This window comes from Macrosteles quadrilineatus, unplaced genomic scaffold (assembly GCF_028750875.1).
Source record: "Macrosteles quadrilineatus isolate MER2022 unplaced genomic scaffold, UCM_ALF_1.0 Scaffold_1__1_contigs__length_201487025, whole genome shotgun sequence".
Classification (NCBI taxonomy): Eukaryota; Metazoa; Arthropoda; class Insecta; order Hemiptera; family Cicadellidae; genus Macrosteles; species Macrosteles quadrilineatus.
In genome coordinates this window covers 89,362,055-89,382,128 of record NW_026542594.1, presented here as the reverse complement: position 1 = coordinate 89,382,128, position 20,074 = coordinate 89,362,055, and the positions used below count along the sequence as shown (strand labels likewise).

General features: G+C 37.2%; 1 protein-coding gene and 1 long non-coding RNA gene across 2 annotated transcripts in view; both read left to right on the top strand.

Moving 5' to 3' along the window:
• LOC128985646 (alpha-L-iduronidase) overlaps positions 1-20,074 on the top strand; it is a 126,387-nt gene that overhangs the window by 765 nt on the left and 105,548 nt on the right. The window lies entirely within an intron of this gene.
• Positions 1,052-5,635, top strand: LOC128985819 (uncharacterized). The gene is made up of 3 exons (XR_008490083.1): positions 1,052-1,168; positions 3,951-4,095; positions 5,491-5,635. It is a non-coding gene; the product is annotated as an uncharacterized LOC128985819 (long non-coding RNA).

Genomic DNA, 20,074 nt, shown 5'->3' with positions numbered 1-20,074 from the left:
TATAATTAAAAATTATAAAATTGAATTTTAGGCATTTATAATAATTATTTTATTTTATGAACAAAACTATTTTTAAGATCAGTAAACCTTCATTCATTTTTTTTCATTATCAGCACGTTTGGTTAGTTTGGTTAGGTTATGACAGTTAAATTTAATAATTGAAAATTTTTAAGATTAATTTTATAATTTTTCTTAATTTTATAATTAACTAGGCGTAATAGACTGGAGTCTAAACCTTCGCTATATCATCACGATGTTGTCCCCTTCCCCTGGCACTGTGGAGAGGGGGAAGCACAATTTTTATTTCAGCTGGAGTTTTTTAATACGGACAAAATGGGAGCATTCTGTTGGCTGAGGGCACACCATTACCGCAGACAATATAATACCATTGACTTCATATGAGCTAGTTTTATAACTATTTTTTTTTCAATTAGTAAACCTTCATTCTATTTTTTTCATCATCATCAAGTTTGGTTAGGTTATGACAGTTTAATTTTATAATTAAAGAAATTATAAAATTGAATTTGAGGCATTTATAACTTTATTTTATGAACAGAACTATTTTTTTTTATTCGTAAACCTTCATTCGATTTTTATTAAAAGTCTTTTTCATATAATCTGCAAGAATGGTTGGTTAGGTAGTTTATGATAGTTTAATTTTATAATTAAAAAATAAAACATAATTTAAAATTCGAAAATTAATTTAATAAGTTTTAATTTTTTAACTCTCATTTTGTTCTTATTGAAAAACTGCAGCATAGGGGGAGGCCTTCTTTTAGGCAACCTTTCATCTAGGTACCATTTCACTTAAATCACTTATCAAGTTGGTACCGACAACTCAAATCGGTCAGCTAGGTCCCGGCCCCTCCCTTCTGGGGGAAGGGCGTGGCTTCGCCGTGGTCACGTGTTTCGCGGTGCGGTCGCTTACCCTCTACACTTCTGAAAATTCCCGCGACTTCTTTGAATTACCCCTACTCCACCCAAATTTCAGCCTTCCTTCGTCTCGTTTCGTGTTCTGTCTGTTCTGCGTTTCTTCTTCTTCTTCTCTTCTTAGATCTGCTGCTGCTGCTCTAGCTCTGTCTCTGTCCAGTGTCTAGTAAGTTTGAGGTTGGATTTTGGAGAATTTATTGTTTGTCAATTTCAATTGTCATACAAATTTGTATTTTAGGTGTGTATTTTCAATTTAGGCCTAAGTTACAACTACTACAGTTTAAAGAACCATTTTTGTCATCACAAAATTGAAAGGTGTAACTTATTGACATGGACATGGTCATTAGAATATTAACGTTTCAAGCAAATTCAAATTAGTTTCTGGTAGCCTATAAAATAAATTGGGGGTACAGTTTCCTGGGCTTCGCTAATATCGATTGAAACTATCAAAATGAAAATATTGATTAATAATCGATACTGGTATTTAAAATATATCTATTTAAACTGCACTTTATGCCTTACGTCCTACACTATAATTCGAATAAATATATTGATCAATAAATTGATTATCTCATTTAATATATCAAGTTTGGTTAGTAAAGTTAACCTAACCTAACTTAGCTAACCGAATGAATCGATACATCAAATAGGCCTAGTCTATCCATTAGTTGCATACTGCGCTTTTAGTTGGATTTTTAAACTCATAGAAAATTATGACTATTAGTTTTAATATAACTTCCGGTACTAGACTATTGATCGATTTCGAGCAACAAGTGCACTAGTTTTTTTTATATTTTTATTTTTTATAAGATGCTGACAAAGTATAAAGTTTTTCGTATGACAGTTTTAGTTTACCAATTGAGTTTTTAGCATTTTATAGCATAGCCTATACGTATTTGATACTCTCAGCAGCTGGAGTAGTGTGATTTTTTCTTTGATTATTGTGGCTTTACGTGACAGGTGGAGGTGGATGGCTATAACTTACAAGGTTACATGGTACACATTAAATTCATAATGATTTGCCTATTCCGGTAAACTGGCTTTTTCGTAGGACTACGCTTCATTGCTCTTTATAATTTTAAGAGATCTATTGTTCAAGGCGTCAATGGGCAACTAACCTAAGTTTATCGCCATTCTACCGCATTATAACCCACCCTACAGGGCCCGGATTTTGTAGGTAGCAAATGCGCAACTAACCTACCGCCAGGGCAACGGCCATCAAAACATTTTTATATGTGATAATAAACCTTGTAGCTTAGTCTAAACTTAGTTGATACTACTAACAATTTGGTGGGTGGGTTATAATGCGGTAGAATGGCGATAAACTTAGGTTAGTTGCCCATTGACGCCTTGAACAATAGATCTCTTAAAATTATAAAGAGCAATGAAAACAAAATAACTTCGCCATCTTAAAGACATCTAGGTTTAGTATTCATGACCTTATTAATTAATTGCTCTGGACCTTAATATTTGAAAGTTCTCATTAATTACCCAACAAAGCATACAAATAACCCCCTTGTTACAACCAAACAAAGGGGGTTATTTGTAGGTAACACAGTTTAGTTGTAACACAGTTCACATTTCTAACACATATGTACTTATGTGTTACCTGTATTAAAAATGTATTTAGTATAACTATTGATTGTACTCAAAACGTTTCTGGGAGTACCGTAAACATAAAGATCAGCGGAACCAGGAAGGACGGCCCGCGGCGCGATTTATAAAGAACCTCTTTGCGTTACTAATTACTCCATTACACACGACTAAAGAATTCTATTTGAAATTGCTTGGTTATATGCTGAAGATCATCTCATTAGCTACAATTTTGTCGCTTGAAGTTTGCTTCTGACAAAAAAATATAAAAAATCCTCGCTTAGTAACTTTTTCATGTCAAGTTATGATATTTGTTTAACATTTTTAGTTGTTAAAATTCGAATTACGATTTAAATAAGATTATATTTATACTGTCAGATTCTGGAGTTAATGCAGATTCTGAATATATAACTTTAATTGCAGTCAACCTATTGTATGCACGGCCAGGAGCGTATTAACAATCGCGTGCACGGCTTGAGGAACTGACATATGCCTGCAACATGTGCCTGCAACTCGCGCATACGCAGGTCCTCCAAACTACCGCATGCTCATAAATGACAGGTAATCATAACCTCAAATTTCGTTGAGTCCGTTGGAGGAAATTTTCAAAGCCACTTTGTACGCGCAAATCTCTCATCAATTGATTAAATGCACCTTCCAATGCTCTTTTAGCCAAAAAAACTTCTTATCCACTATCTAGGTAGTTTCCTTCTAAGTTCATTGTATGCACCAGCCATAAATAAAAAAGCAGAGGCTGTTATGTCATCCATGGTGATTTGTAGAACACAATATAATCAAAATCAGCCACCGAACCTCACCGCATCACAATAAAAGAGAACACTGCCTTGTCTGCCAGTTGTAGTCGCGGGTCTTGTGCCTGGAATGGAAACGGCATGACAAACTACGTGCGACATGTGCCTCGTCATGGTCTCGACATGTGCCTCGACTTGTGCCTGCGACTTGTAGGAATGGAAATGTAGCTTAAGGGTACTCACGGCGTAGTGCTTGATATCCTGACCCTAGAAAAGATGACGTGCAGTCAGTGGTGGATCTAGAACAGTCACAAGGAGGGGGGGACCAGGGTGTCTGAGAGGTTCGGGGGTACCCCCTCCCTCCCCAAAAATTTGTTTAAACTAAGTCTTCAAAAATGGCAGTTTTATACCATTTCTTTGTCCTAAGTTAGTGTGACAAATTATTTTACGCAATTTGTATGCACTACTGTATTACATGCAGTCAAAAATAAATGACATATATTTCCAAACTGCGACTGCCCCCCCCCCCCCTCTGGATCCGCCACTGGGGTGCAGGAGTACTATACCAGAAGAGCACAAAATATAGACTTTTCCTGCTGTCGTCTCAAACGTACCTAGAATAGCTATCCTCGTTCTACTATTAACTACAACTCATAACTGCCTACTCATTTGCAGGAGATGGATGCACCCTCCTTCAGAAGGCGCTGAAAGGAATACTAATTATAGGCCGCTGTACTCCGTAAAAGAACTTAAGGAAGAGCACCTAGTGAGATAAGTGTATGTCTGCCATATCATCCGTTAAACAGCCAGATTTTTGAAGGTATAGTTTATTGTAAATATTATATATAGAGTTATTTATTAAATCACTTAATAATTTACTAGCTTCTGTGCCCGTTCTTCGCAACGGGAAGATGAACTATACCGCCTAATCCAAACAGTTGTTAAGTAGTCCGAATTTATGAACAAAAGCCACCAAATGTTGGCCTACTGTATAAAAACAATTATGACCAACATTGTAATTGCCCTACTGTTTACGTTAAAATATATCAATAACATAATATTCATTTTCATATTTGAGTTGTTTTGTCTCAAGATCAATGAACCCACTATAAAAGGTATAAAATTACCTCAGTACTGCCAGATTGATCCTGTTTAGTCCTTATAGATTACGGGTTTTAAGGACCTAAGTCCTCATCATGAGATCTTGTACAAGAACATTTAACACTGTAACTTCGAAAGGGTCATCAAGAGTTTAAATGCGAAACACGGACATATACTATTTACAGTCAGACGTTTTATGAACAAAACGAGTAGGCTTACTGACAAAAACTTACAATGTCCAACCCCAACCTTGTGCGCACAGTTGCAGATGAGGGTCATGACTGCGATGCGGAAGATGGTTGGGCAGTGGACTTTGTATAGCTCGGCTCCTTGTTCATCAGCTGTTCTTGTTTTTTTATTAGAGTATCATACAGAGCGTTAGACTGTAAACTGATTTTGTCGTTTAATAATGTGTTAGCTCGAATTTTGATTGTTTTATAAATTTCAAATTCTTCTAAAGCATCCATTCCTGTATATTGCTTTTACAATCAAAATAAACTATGCCATGGCTCGGTCCCCAGGTACTTATTTCAATTCAGGAAATTAAAGCCTTCACAACTATTATTCAACAAAAACTTCTTTGCACTAACTTGATCAGGGAAATATAGGCCTAGACAAAATATAAAAGGTTTAATTTACCTGTTGCTGATCCTGTTAAAACTGTTAACAGGGGCAGGCCAAGACCATAAAGCACTTCATCCAAAAATAAAATTATTGCGCACCCCATACAGTTGTTTTCTTGAAGTTACAAGTTAAGGCGTCCGATAAAAGCCTGTAGCTTCCCAATTAGATCCTCCTCAGGAAGATATCTACCTCTTGCCACATTAACAAGAGTTATTCTTCTAGCAAGAAGAATAACTCTTGGTAATGTGGCAAGAGGTTAACATGTGTCTTTAACAAGCAATGAAAGCCCCTCAAAGATCGAGTTTGTGTCGCACGTTTGTAGGCGGAATAAACCAGTTAAAAACTTTTAGTTAAGGGTACCTATGGTAATTTATTGTAAAATAAGACCTTTTTATTTGAAACTACCAACTACACCAACCCGCATAATTTGGCACCCCTGAGTATTTTAAAATTGTGACTTTCTTTACCAAGATTAAAATGTTTGTTTCAGGAAGAAAGATGTAGCCCCAGCTCTGGACAAAAATATTATGGAGAAGGTTGGCCGCTGTACAGGGCAGCTATAGTTATTATTATATGTTGCCTTTTATTGTTATGTACTGTTTTTATACTTTACCAATAAACCTTATATTTATCTATAGCAGTTAATTTTGTTAAAATTCTTACCAGTAAACTTCTCTGTAATTTGTAAAGAAAACATGTAAAAATGATTATATATTTTATTTTGATCTTCTAACTATTTTGACAGTTTTATAGATAAAATATTCTTTTTTTAGATATATTTTTTTATTGTTCTTGTTCGTACATGTCTCAGATCCATAAAGATACATAAGAGTATACATAAAGATAAAATGATATTTATATTTATATTATATATGCGAGTGCCAATCTTAAGAAGCAAAGTTAATATATAGCTAGTAAAATAAAATAATTTTGGTGTTTAATGACTAATGAGTGTACTGTAAAAATGAAATAAGTAATTCAAAAGTTGAATCAAAAACTCTATTTAGCCAACCCAATAAAATCACTCAAGAATTTTCCTCTGAATAAATGTTTGAACTTCATTGTCTAGAGGTGTTAGGTTAATGAGACATAAGACTGCTTAAGGGTGTTGCTCAACGTGTAATGAACAAAATTAAATTAAGAAAAACAACAAAAGTAAAGCAAAAGAAAACTTTGAAAAGGCAAAGATCAACAATAATAAGATAAATAAATTTACAATGTTATAATTTACAAGAAAAGAAAATCAATTAAAAATTTAAAAGAATGAGTTACTGACAAACTATATGACTTGTTTGTTTTACAAAACTTTAGTTATATATTTTATTCTTTTTACATACTGTTTATTGTCCCAGAAGCACACGCACCGATACACACACTCCGAAACTCTCGATCTTCTTGGTCCAGTGGCCCGTGGTGAACTCCTCGATTTGTTTCTTCAGGTTCTCCAGCTCCAGCTGAGAGACTCCTCACCCCTCCATTTTCTTCATTAGGCCTTCTCATTGGCTGATTGGGTGTTTGACTTATAGGTTAACGATGTTTCTTGGAAGTCAGCCCTACCGGTCATCGCCTGGCTCACGTCAGCTGGGAAAGGAATTTGTAAATCGATACTCATGCTCCTGTTCAACTCTCTTCACACCAACTGGTCGACTATAGTCCTCGCCACCCTAAGTTGAGGCAGCCAAAGGCCGCACTAGATATACGCCGTGCGGCCTTGGGCTGCCTCAACTTAGGGTGGCGAGGACTATAAGTGTAATGTAAACAGAGTATCTGCTTAGATGAGCACCGTGGGTACGGGGTTAATCCCCTTTCTTGCAATGTAAATCTATGTTGTAAACTTCTTGACATACGAGAACTACTTTAAGGACAATTTATATAAGGCGTACGCTCATTCTTCCCGTATTGGGGGCCTAAGACATTGAAAAAGGCTGTGCTGGTAAAAGCGACCAGAATACACAGTAAGACCGAAGACCCTAGTTGTTGCCGCACATAAAAATTATACTGGATATATAGCAGGTATGGATACAAAAATCATGGATGCTCAAACAGTGTCTTGCACAGCAGATCATTTTGAGAATGCCAGAGGTCTTGGCACAGATGTGCTGAATGTCTGGCCCAAAGCCCAAACGCACATGGCGAGTCAATAAAAATCTGGGAAATAGTCAATATCCAGAGAATTTTGTTAATGCCAACAATTTTTAACTTATTCTTGGTGGAATCAACCATTATCTTTGGTCAAGTCTTAGCTAAGACATCATTAAGAGACTGAGACGGTGGTGTCATCCTGTAATTCAACTACTAGGAGGTCACGAGTTGTGGATGTGATACTTCGTGGTTTGAATTAACGCCCTTACTACGACTATCCGCAGTACATCCTGATAATTAGACCAATTTTTTTATACCAAGGAAAAATGTGGTTCGGATTCTACTATAAACTGTAGGTCCCTATAGTTTCCATTAGCCCAAAGTATGGGCTATTAATTGACAGCTGTGTCTAAGGAATATGTCAGCCTTAGTCACTAACAAGGATACAAAATCGTGCCACTCATCCATCCTACACTCATCTCCATGCATACTGGTACTTGGCTTAAAATACCTACTTTGTATGGTTGCCATTTCAAATTAAAGTATTAAAAGCCTAAGGCAAAATTACTCATAATCATAGAGGGAAGCAACTTTCCACAAACAGATTTATATCATCAGCGAACTAAGGGATCTTGATAACTCTCTTGATGCCTTTAAAGAATATGTACAACTAAAAATATCTGTAAATTTCTTTTGATGTTTTCATGATAAATATGCAATGCAATACAACAAAGTAACTTTTGAACATTAAAAATAGCTGTTAACAACAAATTTTTCGATAAAACTCTTTACAAAAATCTGAAGGGCAGGTCCAGAATTGATGGCCTCTCAAGTCCGTAAATTGCATCTGTGATGTTGTTTAGTAAGTTCAACGCTAAATGATTATCATAGTTAACTTAACTTATCCAATCAATAGTGTTATTAATACTTATGAAGTCAAACGGAACGGAGTGAAGCCCGTGGATAACATCTAGCTGTCTAGTTGATATAAAACACGTTTTTGAAAATAATTCGATTGATGCTTTAAAAGCAAATGTTAGGCATTTATTTTATGAGTTATTTAACTTTTCATACAACAGATCTATGGAACATAACAATAAATTATTCTCTTTAGCGCTCCTTTAGCGAAGCACGGGTATGGCGGCTAGCTATAGTACGCTCTATTTCGCAACGGGTACACAAGTTCAGAATACATTTAATTGTTTGATGTAATAATTAAGTCAATAGCCCAAAAGTAAACACATCCGATTTATTGTGCATCCTATGTTCAATTGTGTTTTGGATTTTGTCGCATAACCTAAAACCAGTCAAACGGTTACATGGAAATTGTGGGAAATTTCGCTCTACAAGTGCCTGATGCATCCCTGCATTTATCCCACTGAGCTAGATTTATCCAACAGTGTTGTCATATTGAGGGAGTAACACTAAATTCAGGGGCGTAATCTCGCTGGATAAAATTAAAAGTCTGCAGCAACCCCTATTTCAAATTTTAAAGGGAGCTCTGTCTGGAGCTCCGTTTTTATATATTCTACTACTGTATTTAACTTATGGATTTTATTTTGTACCTTTCATATGTGTTATATTTAGCTAATAATCTTAACATATAAAAGTAAAAGCCCTCACTCAAAAGTAATTGCCCTCACTCAATGATTTATTACTAATCCAACTTCCAGACTAGCTAGAACGTTGAAATTTGGTGTACTGATTCTTCAGGCATTAAATAGGAAAACTAAGTAGTTTTTATCCTGATCTGACTTTTGGGTTCCACCCAAGTGGTTCTGGAGTTTCCTTAACCTTATAAGTATCTATATTATTAAAAGACTTTGTTGGATTTTGTGTGCAGCAAACTGACCCGGATAAGTTTGAATGTTTATAGGCATATTGGGTATCTATATATTAAATATATATACCCAATATATTTAATAGGCAAACACGAATTTTGTGACGTATCCGTTTTGAAGCTGCTATGCATCCGATCACCACGTAGATAAATGCTTTCCATTGACCTACCTTTATTGATTGGCATATCACTGACAAATGATCACTATAATGTATCTCAAAACATATATAAGACCTAGAATAATAAAATTTTGGATTGGGACGACAATCCATGTATATGGTGTAGATGTACAAAGTTGGGGGTTTTGCAAAGTTCTAAATTCAAGGGTGGTTTAGGGGATTAAATCTATTTAAGAAGAAATTCGAGTATGCAAGATATTATATTTTGGTCTGTAACTTAAGCTACAATGCTTGGATCTTAAATCTTATGGAAGATCGGTAGTGTAGAATTAAATTATCCACAACTTTTGTATTTCAAGAGTGTTTTTCTATCTCAAACATATTTCGAGTAAAATAGGTTTACATTCAAATAAACTGTGAAAATTTGCTTGTTCCGCCACCTAAAAACTAGTCAGTGTCCGTACGTTTAACCATATGATTACCAATCTTTTATTTTATTTAATAGCATTATTTATTTTATAATAATAATGCATAAATCAATAAAAGCTGTTAAAAACCTATCAAGTGTACTATCGCAAGTATAGCTACCGACATTATTACATTTTAGGAGCTTGCTCCCGTAAACATTTGAAATCTTCTATTCTAAAGCTTCAATTCAGTCTAGGTTGTTATCATTAACCGGAACTGCTACACAATTTGTTGTAAAACGGTGATAGTTTTCGTTAAACGTTAATAGAGTCAATCTTCTTATATTTAAAAATAAATTTAACCGATTTTCATGATTGAGGTCTCTAATTGAAGGTGTGCACAGATTTCACACTAAGCATCAGCATATATATTGATCTACTGTATTACTCGTCCAAAAAACATCTATTTAACTTTTTCGAATTCTTACTTCAATTTAAGATGCATTTCACCAGTTATAATTATATAATCCTACATATTTTGGTCTAAGAACCTTCAGTGAAATGCCGGCTTTCCATTTAAGCTATTAATTAGTTATCTAAATCGGACGGACTACAAGCAATAATTGCAATGTGAACAACCAACATATAAATTATTTTTTTATAAGGGTTTTCTATGATTAAAAATCAATAGGTCCACTATTGTTTATGTTTTTTCATGTTTTTGACGCAAAATAGTAAGTTAATTAAAGGTTTTAATTTGAGCTATTTATCGTTTGAATCAGTTAAGATCAAGATACTCAATAAAAATTTATAAATTTGATTATTGCTCGAATATGATTTTCATTTCAACGTTGTAGAGTACCATGGGCCCTCTAGTAATTATTAAATGTACAGAAGGGACAACAAAATTCAAGAATAATATCAAATCAAGAGCATGCCGAGACAGTAACGGGGAACATTATATATACAGTATATCACTAAATAAAATAATGTTTTTGTGTTACTTTTAATCCTACTTTAGACTATCTGAAATACTTTTCAATAAAGTTAGAGAAAACTAACTGTACCATTGGAAAATTTGGCTTGGAGTATGATAATGAATGAAAGGAGATATGAATACTTTAGTATTTTTGGTAAAAACATCATTCAGTTGTTCCATTTCGGTAGTTCCGTTCCGTAGCGAAGTCAGTGACAACTTCAGCAGGCTTATAGTAAAGAATAAAAGACGAAAAAGTATGTCGGGCGATGCCACCGGCAACAGCTAGTTAATTAATCAAATCTGACCCGTTAATACTGTAGATTTAGTTACAAGAGAAAGTAGCCTAGCAGTGACCCAGGGGCATGGAGAGAAACAGGTTCGCAAGATGATGGACTTAAGTTCTAACTAGATATTTTATACATAGTCTATAATTTCCTTCGGCATTTATACTGCCTACTTTGTAGCCGTAAATATCGGAATTACGCACATTACCCTTGTATGGGAATGTTTATTGCTCCAGACTTTTGGGTTGGCAGCACTCTTCACCCCATAACAACTACTCCCTCCCCCAGAAACCTTGCAGCCAATGAGAGCAGTCGATGCCCCCACCACAAGAGCAAGAGGGCGTTCATTACCTCACCAAATTGAAAAGTAACCAACCTGACCGATTTCAATATCGGGCAGGTAGGTCCCTTCATCAGTTTGAAAGGTTACCTACTTGAAGGGATCCCAGCATAGGTTGTGTGTAAAACAACGCGGGCTCGTTTGATTTGGACGCCGTCTAGAGGGGAGGTGGAGGGAGAATCATTTCCCCCACTCCGCAGCGCCAGGGCACAACATCGCGATGATACAGCGAAGGTTTAGACCTAGACTCCAGTGGCCTAAATAGTGAAGTAAAAATTACGCGCTGTAGGTGCGTTTTCCTCCAACTTCAGTAACCGCGCTGCGTGCTACGCGATTAATTCAAAGAACGCTGCGTGGCCAGGAACAGCGTGATTAAAATTTTACGCTGCGCAAAAGTGTTTTCCTAGAAATCCGGCAATGCGTTGCGTAACAAGCAGATTCGCGGTTTCCACAGTAGCGTTCTGCTATGGATCGGAGAAAAGTATGATGAAAGTATGTGATTTTTAGTTATATGTGACTCTATTCTGATACTGCTATATGTATTTATACGAATAAAGTTTATTTTGAGTTTGACTTTGACTTAGATCTAGGAGCCATGAGGGTGCTTTTAGTACTCTTATTAATAGGCACCTGATAGACAATGAAGTCAAATTTAAGGAAACTTTTTAATTTAAGTAAAGTCGATTGCGGTAATTTTTTTGGCCTATCCCACTCCAAAGCTTGTCCTTCTTCAAGTTATTTTTTAAATCAGGATGGCTCATTTTCCACAGAATTTCAAACTCGGACACACAGTCAATTAATAAACTGTCATCATCAACAGTGAACTTGGTAACATTACTACAACTTATCGTTTTCTCCATATTTCCAATGTAAACAATGGCCCAGTTCTGCAGCGTGGTTCGCAACTGACTGCTCTCGAGGCAGTGGTCCCAATCACGCTGCGCGCTGCGCACTGCGCAGTTTGTGGTTAGTCGCGCACCGCGCCGCTAGGAAAACAGTCTCAAGGTGCGTTTTCCTCCAACTTCAGTAACCGCGCTGCGTGGCCAGGTTATTAGTTTAAAACGGATCGGTGGTTCCGGCAACCGCGGAGCACGAAGCACGCAGCGTAACAGGCTTAATCGCGTCGCTAGGAAAACGCCGCTTGTGCCTGCTCTCTACTACAACGCTGTTAACGGAGGAATTTTGAACTAAACTATGATGTCATCGTTGCCTCATTTGTACCTCCCTTCAATCAGACCCGGCTCCTGTCTGTCCAGAGTCCTGCTGAGTCCTGACTGAGGCTGATTAGTGATTAGTGATTGGCTGATTCCGATTCCCTCATTGACTTGAAATCGAATTAAAATGGAATGAGATAAAAAAAGGAATATAACCAAGTGAAAAATTGGACTGAGTATAGGACAGTACTGAGATTGAAATTTAATACAATTAGAGACTCGCCGAAGCCGAAGGTCAAACCAAACCATTAATCATAGTTGTGTGCCTTTTTGCAGATGATACCTCCCTGACACTATCTAGTATCCAGCCCTGCCTAGGGTCACTCGAACAAATGGCATTCCTAGAGGCAAATACGAGGAATGCCATTTGCTTCAGTGATTTGATGATAACCTTCTGAAAACCAACACTGCAAAGACCCAGCTTATCAACTTTCGCGTCTCAAACAGGTCAAAGATCCGACCGAATCTGTATCTTCTTCTCGATCAAAACATTATACATTCTGTACAGTCTGTAAAATCTTAGGCATTCATTTAGATGAATGTTTAAATTTCAAATCTCATGTTGAAGTTGAATACGTAATAAAACGTGTAAGCGCAGGCATCTTTGTACTTCGAATTGGCCACAAAAGTCTCGTCGGAAGTTCTTCTTTCTGTGTGCTATGGCTTAATATTCCCTTATCTAGTTTATGCTCTACCTGTTTAGGTATCTTGAAAACAAACGAATTTCCTTCCTTTTTAAAATTAAAAAAATCATTCATGTCATATTTTCACTTTTCAGAAGACGATCTTGTAAGGAATCATTCAGAACAGCTGCTATTTTGACTCGTCCTTCACTCTACATCCTTGAAACGCTTTCCTTATTTGTAAAAAAAAATCAGTCAAAATTAACACCAGCACCAATTGCAGCACATACTCCTTACGCACATCTGACAACCTGAATATCCCTCTCCATTCAACCTCATTTTTTAAAACATCTTTTGTATAATGACATATACAACTGTTTAACCAACTTCCCCAACAGCTAAAGCTAGAGACTGATTTACTTAAGTTTAGAAAAAAACTAAAAAGCATATATTAGTTGAAAAGGCTTGCTACAGCGTTCGCAAATTCTCAGCTGACAATGTTGACATGTATAGTCAGTTCTCTACACATTGTTCACGGCGGACCTCCCTGAAAATCCTAATATCGAAATTGCAACCTTCGCTGATGATACTGCGCGCTATTATGGCCTCTCATGAAAACCCTGCGATAGCTTCACAAATGTTGTGCAGACTGGACTCGATGCTGATTGACTAAGAAAATGGGGGATCAAAGTAAACGAGAGTAAATCTGTCCACACAACCTTTACAAGAAGATTATAGACACGTGTCCTCCAGTTACCCTAAATATAATGTTCAAATCACACAGAGAAATGAAGTTAAATACTTGAGATTTGACAAATGACAGAAGGCTTACTTGGAAAACCCATATCTGGAACAAGAGAATTTCGTTAAATTTAAAATTCAGAAATCTTTCTTGGATATTAATTAAAAATTCAAAATTAACAACAGAAAATAAATTGCTATTTTATAAAACTATTCTGAAACCAGTGTGGACGTATGGTATTCAACTGTGTGGGGGACATCCAGCAAATCCAATCCGAACATCATCCAAAGATTCCAATTTTAAATTTTAAATTACACTAGTTTTGAATTTTCTCCATGACTGTTAGGCACACAACAGCGCTTCAATATACTAAATTATTTCTTTTTTTAAGCTCTACAAAACGGTTTAAAAAGAAATTGTAAAATTTTTTGTTTTTAGGGTCAAGAATGGGAAAACCCCATTTTTACCCCATATAACCCCCCATAAACCCCTGTTCCCATGGTCCGATTATGCTAGATTGCGAACTCGTTCGAATAAACATAGGTTTACACGTTTGTACCAAATTTCATCAAAATCGGATAATTTTTGCTCGAGTTATCGTGCTAACGGACATATATATATATATATATATGAATTTGAATGGATGGTGTTTTTGGCCTCTAGGGACGTCAAAATGAAAAATTAAATCGGTGCCGGGTCCAGGTCTTACCATGACTACTACGGTATAGCTACTTCCCTATAGGGAAATTCGCTAAAATGTACTTTACTTGACGTATAGTGCAGTAGAAATAACCGAAAATATAGCTTAAGGTGGAACTAAAATTGCAACACAAATGATTCTTGCTGTGAATGGTAGGTAGTATGCTTCTAATCAACATACTAAAAATATACATCCGTACTGTGGCGCAAAATACGGTTTTTGGCCGCCATCTTGAAAAAAGTGTCAACATTTTAATATTCGTAAAAATAACTTGTTGGGTATCAAATTATAGGAAATTTAATGCTGAAAAATGTTATAATAGTAACATAAGCACTATTTAGAAATACGATCGTAGTACAAAATACCCCCGCCGCAGCAAACCTGCAGACTAAACGAATTTCCATTTGTCTTAATTGATTTTCAATTAAATCTAGTAATTCAGATTTAAAAATCTTTGTACAACTAAATAGAGTTCTACTGGACCGATTTTATTAACTAATGGGTCATTGGAAGGCGATTCGTGTAGATTTTCAAATAATTATGAAAGTTTTATTTTTTAAGATTTGCTAGGTGAAACCCGTCAACGTCGACAATAATTAGCCTAGGTCAAAAAAATCAAATCAAATCAAAATCTGCTTTATTTCCAAAAAATTTTTACAATATATACATATACAAAATACGAACAATAGTCCCGCATAGGCCGTAAAAGACCTGTGCGCGGGACGAGCTCTATTACAAATTAGAAATATTCTTAGAAATTAAAACTAAGGGTTACAGCTAGTGCTAAATAAAAGGTAGTCGAGTGAATGGAGTTGCAGTTACTGATATATGTTCGCTAAATATTGTTTGGTGTACTTGTGTATGAGTAAAAATTTAAAAACGTACGTTTTCAGGAAAAGCACTTTACAAATTTTGTCCCCCTTTTTCAAAACTTTTATTATTTTTTTTATTTCATTAACATTTGAAGTTTCATAACATATCCATGGTAACGCAATATCTTTGGTAGTTTTTTTTTTTTAAGAGCATCTTTAGTGGAAAAACACAATATCCTGTCACGACCATAACAGACGTTTAAATGAATATTAAGAATTATTATTTTTATTACTATGTTTTGCTATAAACTAATTTACTTTTACGACCATTATACAATAAAAAGGTTACTGAGCTTTTGGTATATTTGCACTTTCTAGAAAAAAATAAAAAGACTCAAAAAATTGAAAAAAGCCAATAAAATCTTTTTAAGTTTGTATAACTCCGAAAGAAATTACCTGAGACCCAAAAAAACGTTATGTTTGTATAGAGGTGTGTGTCTTTTGTGTAAAAAACATGGAAATAGGACGATATTTTAATTTTTGAAATTTTTATGATGGAAATCATAAACGTGATGTAAACAACCACAGGTAGAGACACCTGGATCTCCACAAACATGCATCACAAGTCTGAGGTTGGTGGGAGGCTCACTACTTTGTCTGAGGAAAATTGGCATATTTTAAAACATTCGTTGATAATACATTTTGGGAGAACCATTTTTGAATAAGGAACGTATCTGTTTGCGCTACATTGAATGTTTGGTCCCAAGTATTACCTTTGAATATAACTGCAGTGTCGTCGGCAAATAAAAAGAGCTTTCCTGTGATTGGAAGTTTGTCTAAATTATTTATGTAAATAAAAAAAGGGATGGTCCCAGCGTACTGCCTTGGACAACTCCGTAGTCTATTTCACGTATATCGCTAAAATTGTTGTTAATAGAAACTAACTGGCTTCGTTTATTCAAATAACTACTAAACCATTTTAGGGCCAAACCACGAATTCCGATGCATTCCATTTTATTTAAAAGAATATTTCTATCAATGGAATCAAATGCCTTTGCAAGGTCAATGAACACAGTCAATGCTTTTTCATTTCCGTTAATATACTCCGAAATATATTTATTCATAGCGAAGAGAGCATCACTAGTATTTTTACTCTTCCTAAAACCATACTGGCATTCTGATAACAAATTATTATCTTCCAATTTTGACACATTTTTCTAAAATCTTAGACATAACATTCAACAGGGATATTGGGCGATAATTGTTTAACTCTTGCTTTGTGCCAGATTTATACAAAGGAACTACTTTCGCTATCTTAAAACGGTCAGGAAATTGTCCAGAGAGAATGCTTAGATTAACTAGGTGTTTGAGTGGTTAATCTAAGCATTCTTTCTGGACAATTGAGGTACTGTTGAGGTTACAAGCAAGATCTTTTTAACTATAAATCGATGATAGATAACTCCATTTTTAAACAATTTGGGTCGTTTATGATTTAGCAGTGTGCTTTAGGTACGTCCGATCTCAATAATCAATAATACATTTGTAATTGAAGTAAAAATAAAAATTGAAAAAATCTAATTTAATTGAGAGAGAGAGAGAGAGAGAGAGAGAGAGAGAGAGAGAGAGAGAGAGAGGTGTTTGGCCGAAGCCCAGCGGTCCCTCCACTACCCCTGGTTTAAGCCAGAGACTTATTCACCAGGCCGCTTTCCTGAAATATCTTCGGATTCCTCTTCCTGCTGTCAGCTTCAATCCATGTCCTTCCAGGCACATTCTGTGCCTAACCAACACCTCTCCCCTCACCTAGTACCCTCTGTACTAGGGTCATCGGATTTTTTTTCTTTCTTTCCAATCTTCTTAATTTTATCTTTCTTTCCTAACATTTTTCTTTTCAAATTCCAGCCTGTCTTCCTGCATTTTCAAATTCATGCTTTTTCTTTCCTATCCTTCGGCACATTCTGGCAAACTCCAGCGCAGATTCTTTGGTTCTCAAGAAGTTGATCTTCTCCCAATCCCATGTCTTTTGTTGGAGGAATTCCCTCGTGTCGCTTCTTTCTTCTTCATAGAATGGGCACTCCATCAGTACGTGCTGCGATGTCTCCAGCTCTCCGCAATGAGTGCAATGGTCATCATCGACGAGGTTGAAACTTTTCAGCTTTGCCTTGAAGTTGCCGTGTCCGCTGACGAACTGTGTCGTGTAGTGATCGGTTTCCCAATGGACTTTCTTTCTGAACCTCACATCCGGAACGAACGCAAAGGTTTCCCTTCCTTTTGTGCTAGACTCCCACCGTCTCTGCCAGTCAACGAGTGTTTCTTCTCTTCGGATCCTCATGCTATCCTTGATGTCGATACCTTCTTCTTTGTCCCTTCTTCTCTTAATCCTTTCTTCAACCATCAAGTCAAGCGGGATTACCCCGGCAATCACTCGGACAGCTTCGTGGGATATCGTGCTGTAGCCCTTGATCACACCCAACAACAGTTTTCTCTGCAGACTCATCAACTTTGACTTCTCACCTCGTCCCCTCATTCGTTGGCCCCACATCTCACAGCCGTACAGCATCATTGGTTCAAGCGCACCGATGTACAATCTTCTCAAGTTCTCGCATCTCATGCCGTTGTTTGCCTTGGCCAGTCCTTTTAACTTTCCGAATGCCCTCATAGTCTTGTCGATTACTTGCTCATAATGTCCTGCAAATTTCAATCCACTTCTTACTGCGACTCCTAAGTACTTTGTCTCATTTGAACACCGAATTGTCACGTCTCCCATGTCGACACGGATGAATCTTTCAACCAACCTTCCTTTCAGGAGCACCATCACTGTCTTTTCCCTCGAAAAAATCATCTTCCTGTCTTCCCCCCACCTAGTGACCAGTTCCAAGGCTCTTGATGCCCTCCTCATGAGATCAGGGCTTGTGTTCGACTTCACCAAAAGCAGTCCGTCATCCGCATAGGCTCTCGCGGAGATACCTTCCTCAAAAGGCAGCCGCAAAAACCCATCGAACAGGATGTTCCACAACAGAGGGCCCACCACAGACCCTTGGGGGCATCCTTTAGTGATGTTCTTGTTCACCTCTCCGTTGCCAGCTCTTAGTGTCACGGTTCTGCCTCGGAAGTAGTCCCTTACCAATCGGTAGATGTTGTTCGGACATCGCCATCTCCTCAAAACTCTCAGAATCTCTGGCCACCAGGCGGAGTCGAAGGCTCCAGAAATATCCAGGAACAAGCCTACTACGTACTTTTCATCTGTCTCTTCTACTTCTCTTCTCATATCCAGAAGTGCGTCTACAGTTCCAACACTTTCCGTGAATCCATATTGCAGTGGATTTGCCCTATTTTCCCTATCCATCCATTCTTTCATCCTTTTCACTATTAATCTTTCGCCTAACTTTCCTAAGACAGGTAAGAGGGTTACTGGCCTGTACGATTTCACCTTACTTGGGTCCTTTTCCTCGCTCTTTAGAAAAACTTTGACGATTCCTTTTTTCCACACATCAGGCTACCTACCTTCTCTCAGCATCTTGTTGTACAGGTTCAACAGCGTCCCCTTGATCCTTCCAAACATTCTCTTAACTACTTCGTTCTTTATTCCATCCACTCCCGGGGCTTTCCTATCCTTCAGCAGTGAAACACATGCAGTTAGCTCCCCTTCTGTGAAATCTTCCTCATCTGTTCCAGTGCTTTCATCAATCATCCTACTTCTAATTCTTGCTTGTTCCTCTGTATCCTCCTCTTCTCTATCGTCTGGCAGCAATCCTTGTATCATTCTCTCTAGGGTCTCTTGCACTGTCTCTGTCATTGTACCGTCTTCTTTTTCCAGGCTAACCAGCACAGTATCCTTTTTCAGCTTCTCTGCAGCAATCTTATAAACCTTTCCCCACGGGTCACCCTCTTCCTCCGCAATTAACTTTTCCCACATATTCTTCTTTTGCTTCCTGATTCCCCATACGTAATCTGTCCTTGACCTAACAAATGCTCTCCTGTCCACTTCACTCCCTGTCCTTCTCCAGATCCTACTTTTCCTTCTCATTTTTACTCGCAATTCATCCAGCTCTTCTGTCCACCAGTATACCTTTTTCGTACCTAATTTTGCTTTTGGGAACTGTTTCTCCATCAGTTTGCACGTCATTTCTGTAATCCTTTCTGCATGAACCTCTGTTGTAGCCATTTCAACTTCCATTTCCTGCATGCTTCTCTGTAGAGCCTCGTCAAATTTCGCCCAATTTACCTTCCTTAAACAGTATGATCCTTGCCTCTGTTCATTCTGGATTATCCGATTACTTTGATCTCCTCGCAATTTCATAGTAATTAGCCGATGATCACTTAATGTCTCTTCATGAACTAACCAGTCCTCCATTTTTCCTGAAAGATCCCTTGTCACCAATGTCACGTCAATGTTTGATTTGCCTCCCTGTGTATTTTCAAACGTCGTCCACCTACTAAATTTATTAAGAACCTGCAGATCCCAAGCCAGTACAACATCTTCTACCTTAGATCCTCTCTCATCCGTTGATCCACTGAGCCATAACCCTGACCTCGCATTCAAATCCCCACCACACAGCACTCCTTTATTTCCTTTCTTTCTAATGATATCAGCTAACCATGTCATATGCCCATCTATGGGTTCCGATGGCCTACAGTACAAACTGATCACTTGCATAGCCTTTCCATCATATTCCAGCCTAACACTGACGCACGTTCCATTCGTTTCTCTGGCTTCCATGATAGCTCCGATCTTCTCATTGAACACAAGGATCACGCTCCAAATATCCTCCCTTCCGCTTCGATCATGAAAAACCCTACATCCTGATATCTTTCCCATGTAGCACAGATGGTTGGGCCAACGTTGGTAAATTGTGGAGCCACACAGTTGGCCAACGGTAGAAATGTCACCTCTTTAAACTGTTTTCCAGCCAACCATTGTCCAACCGTTTTATT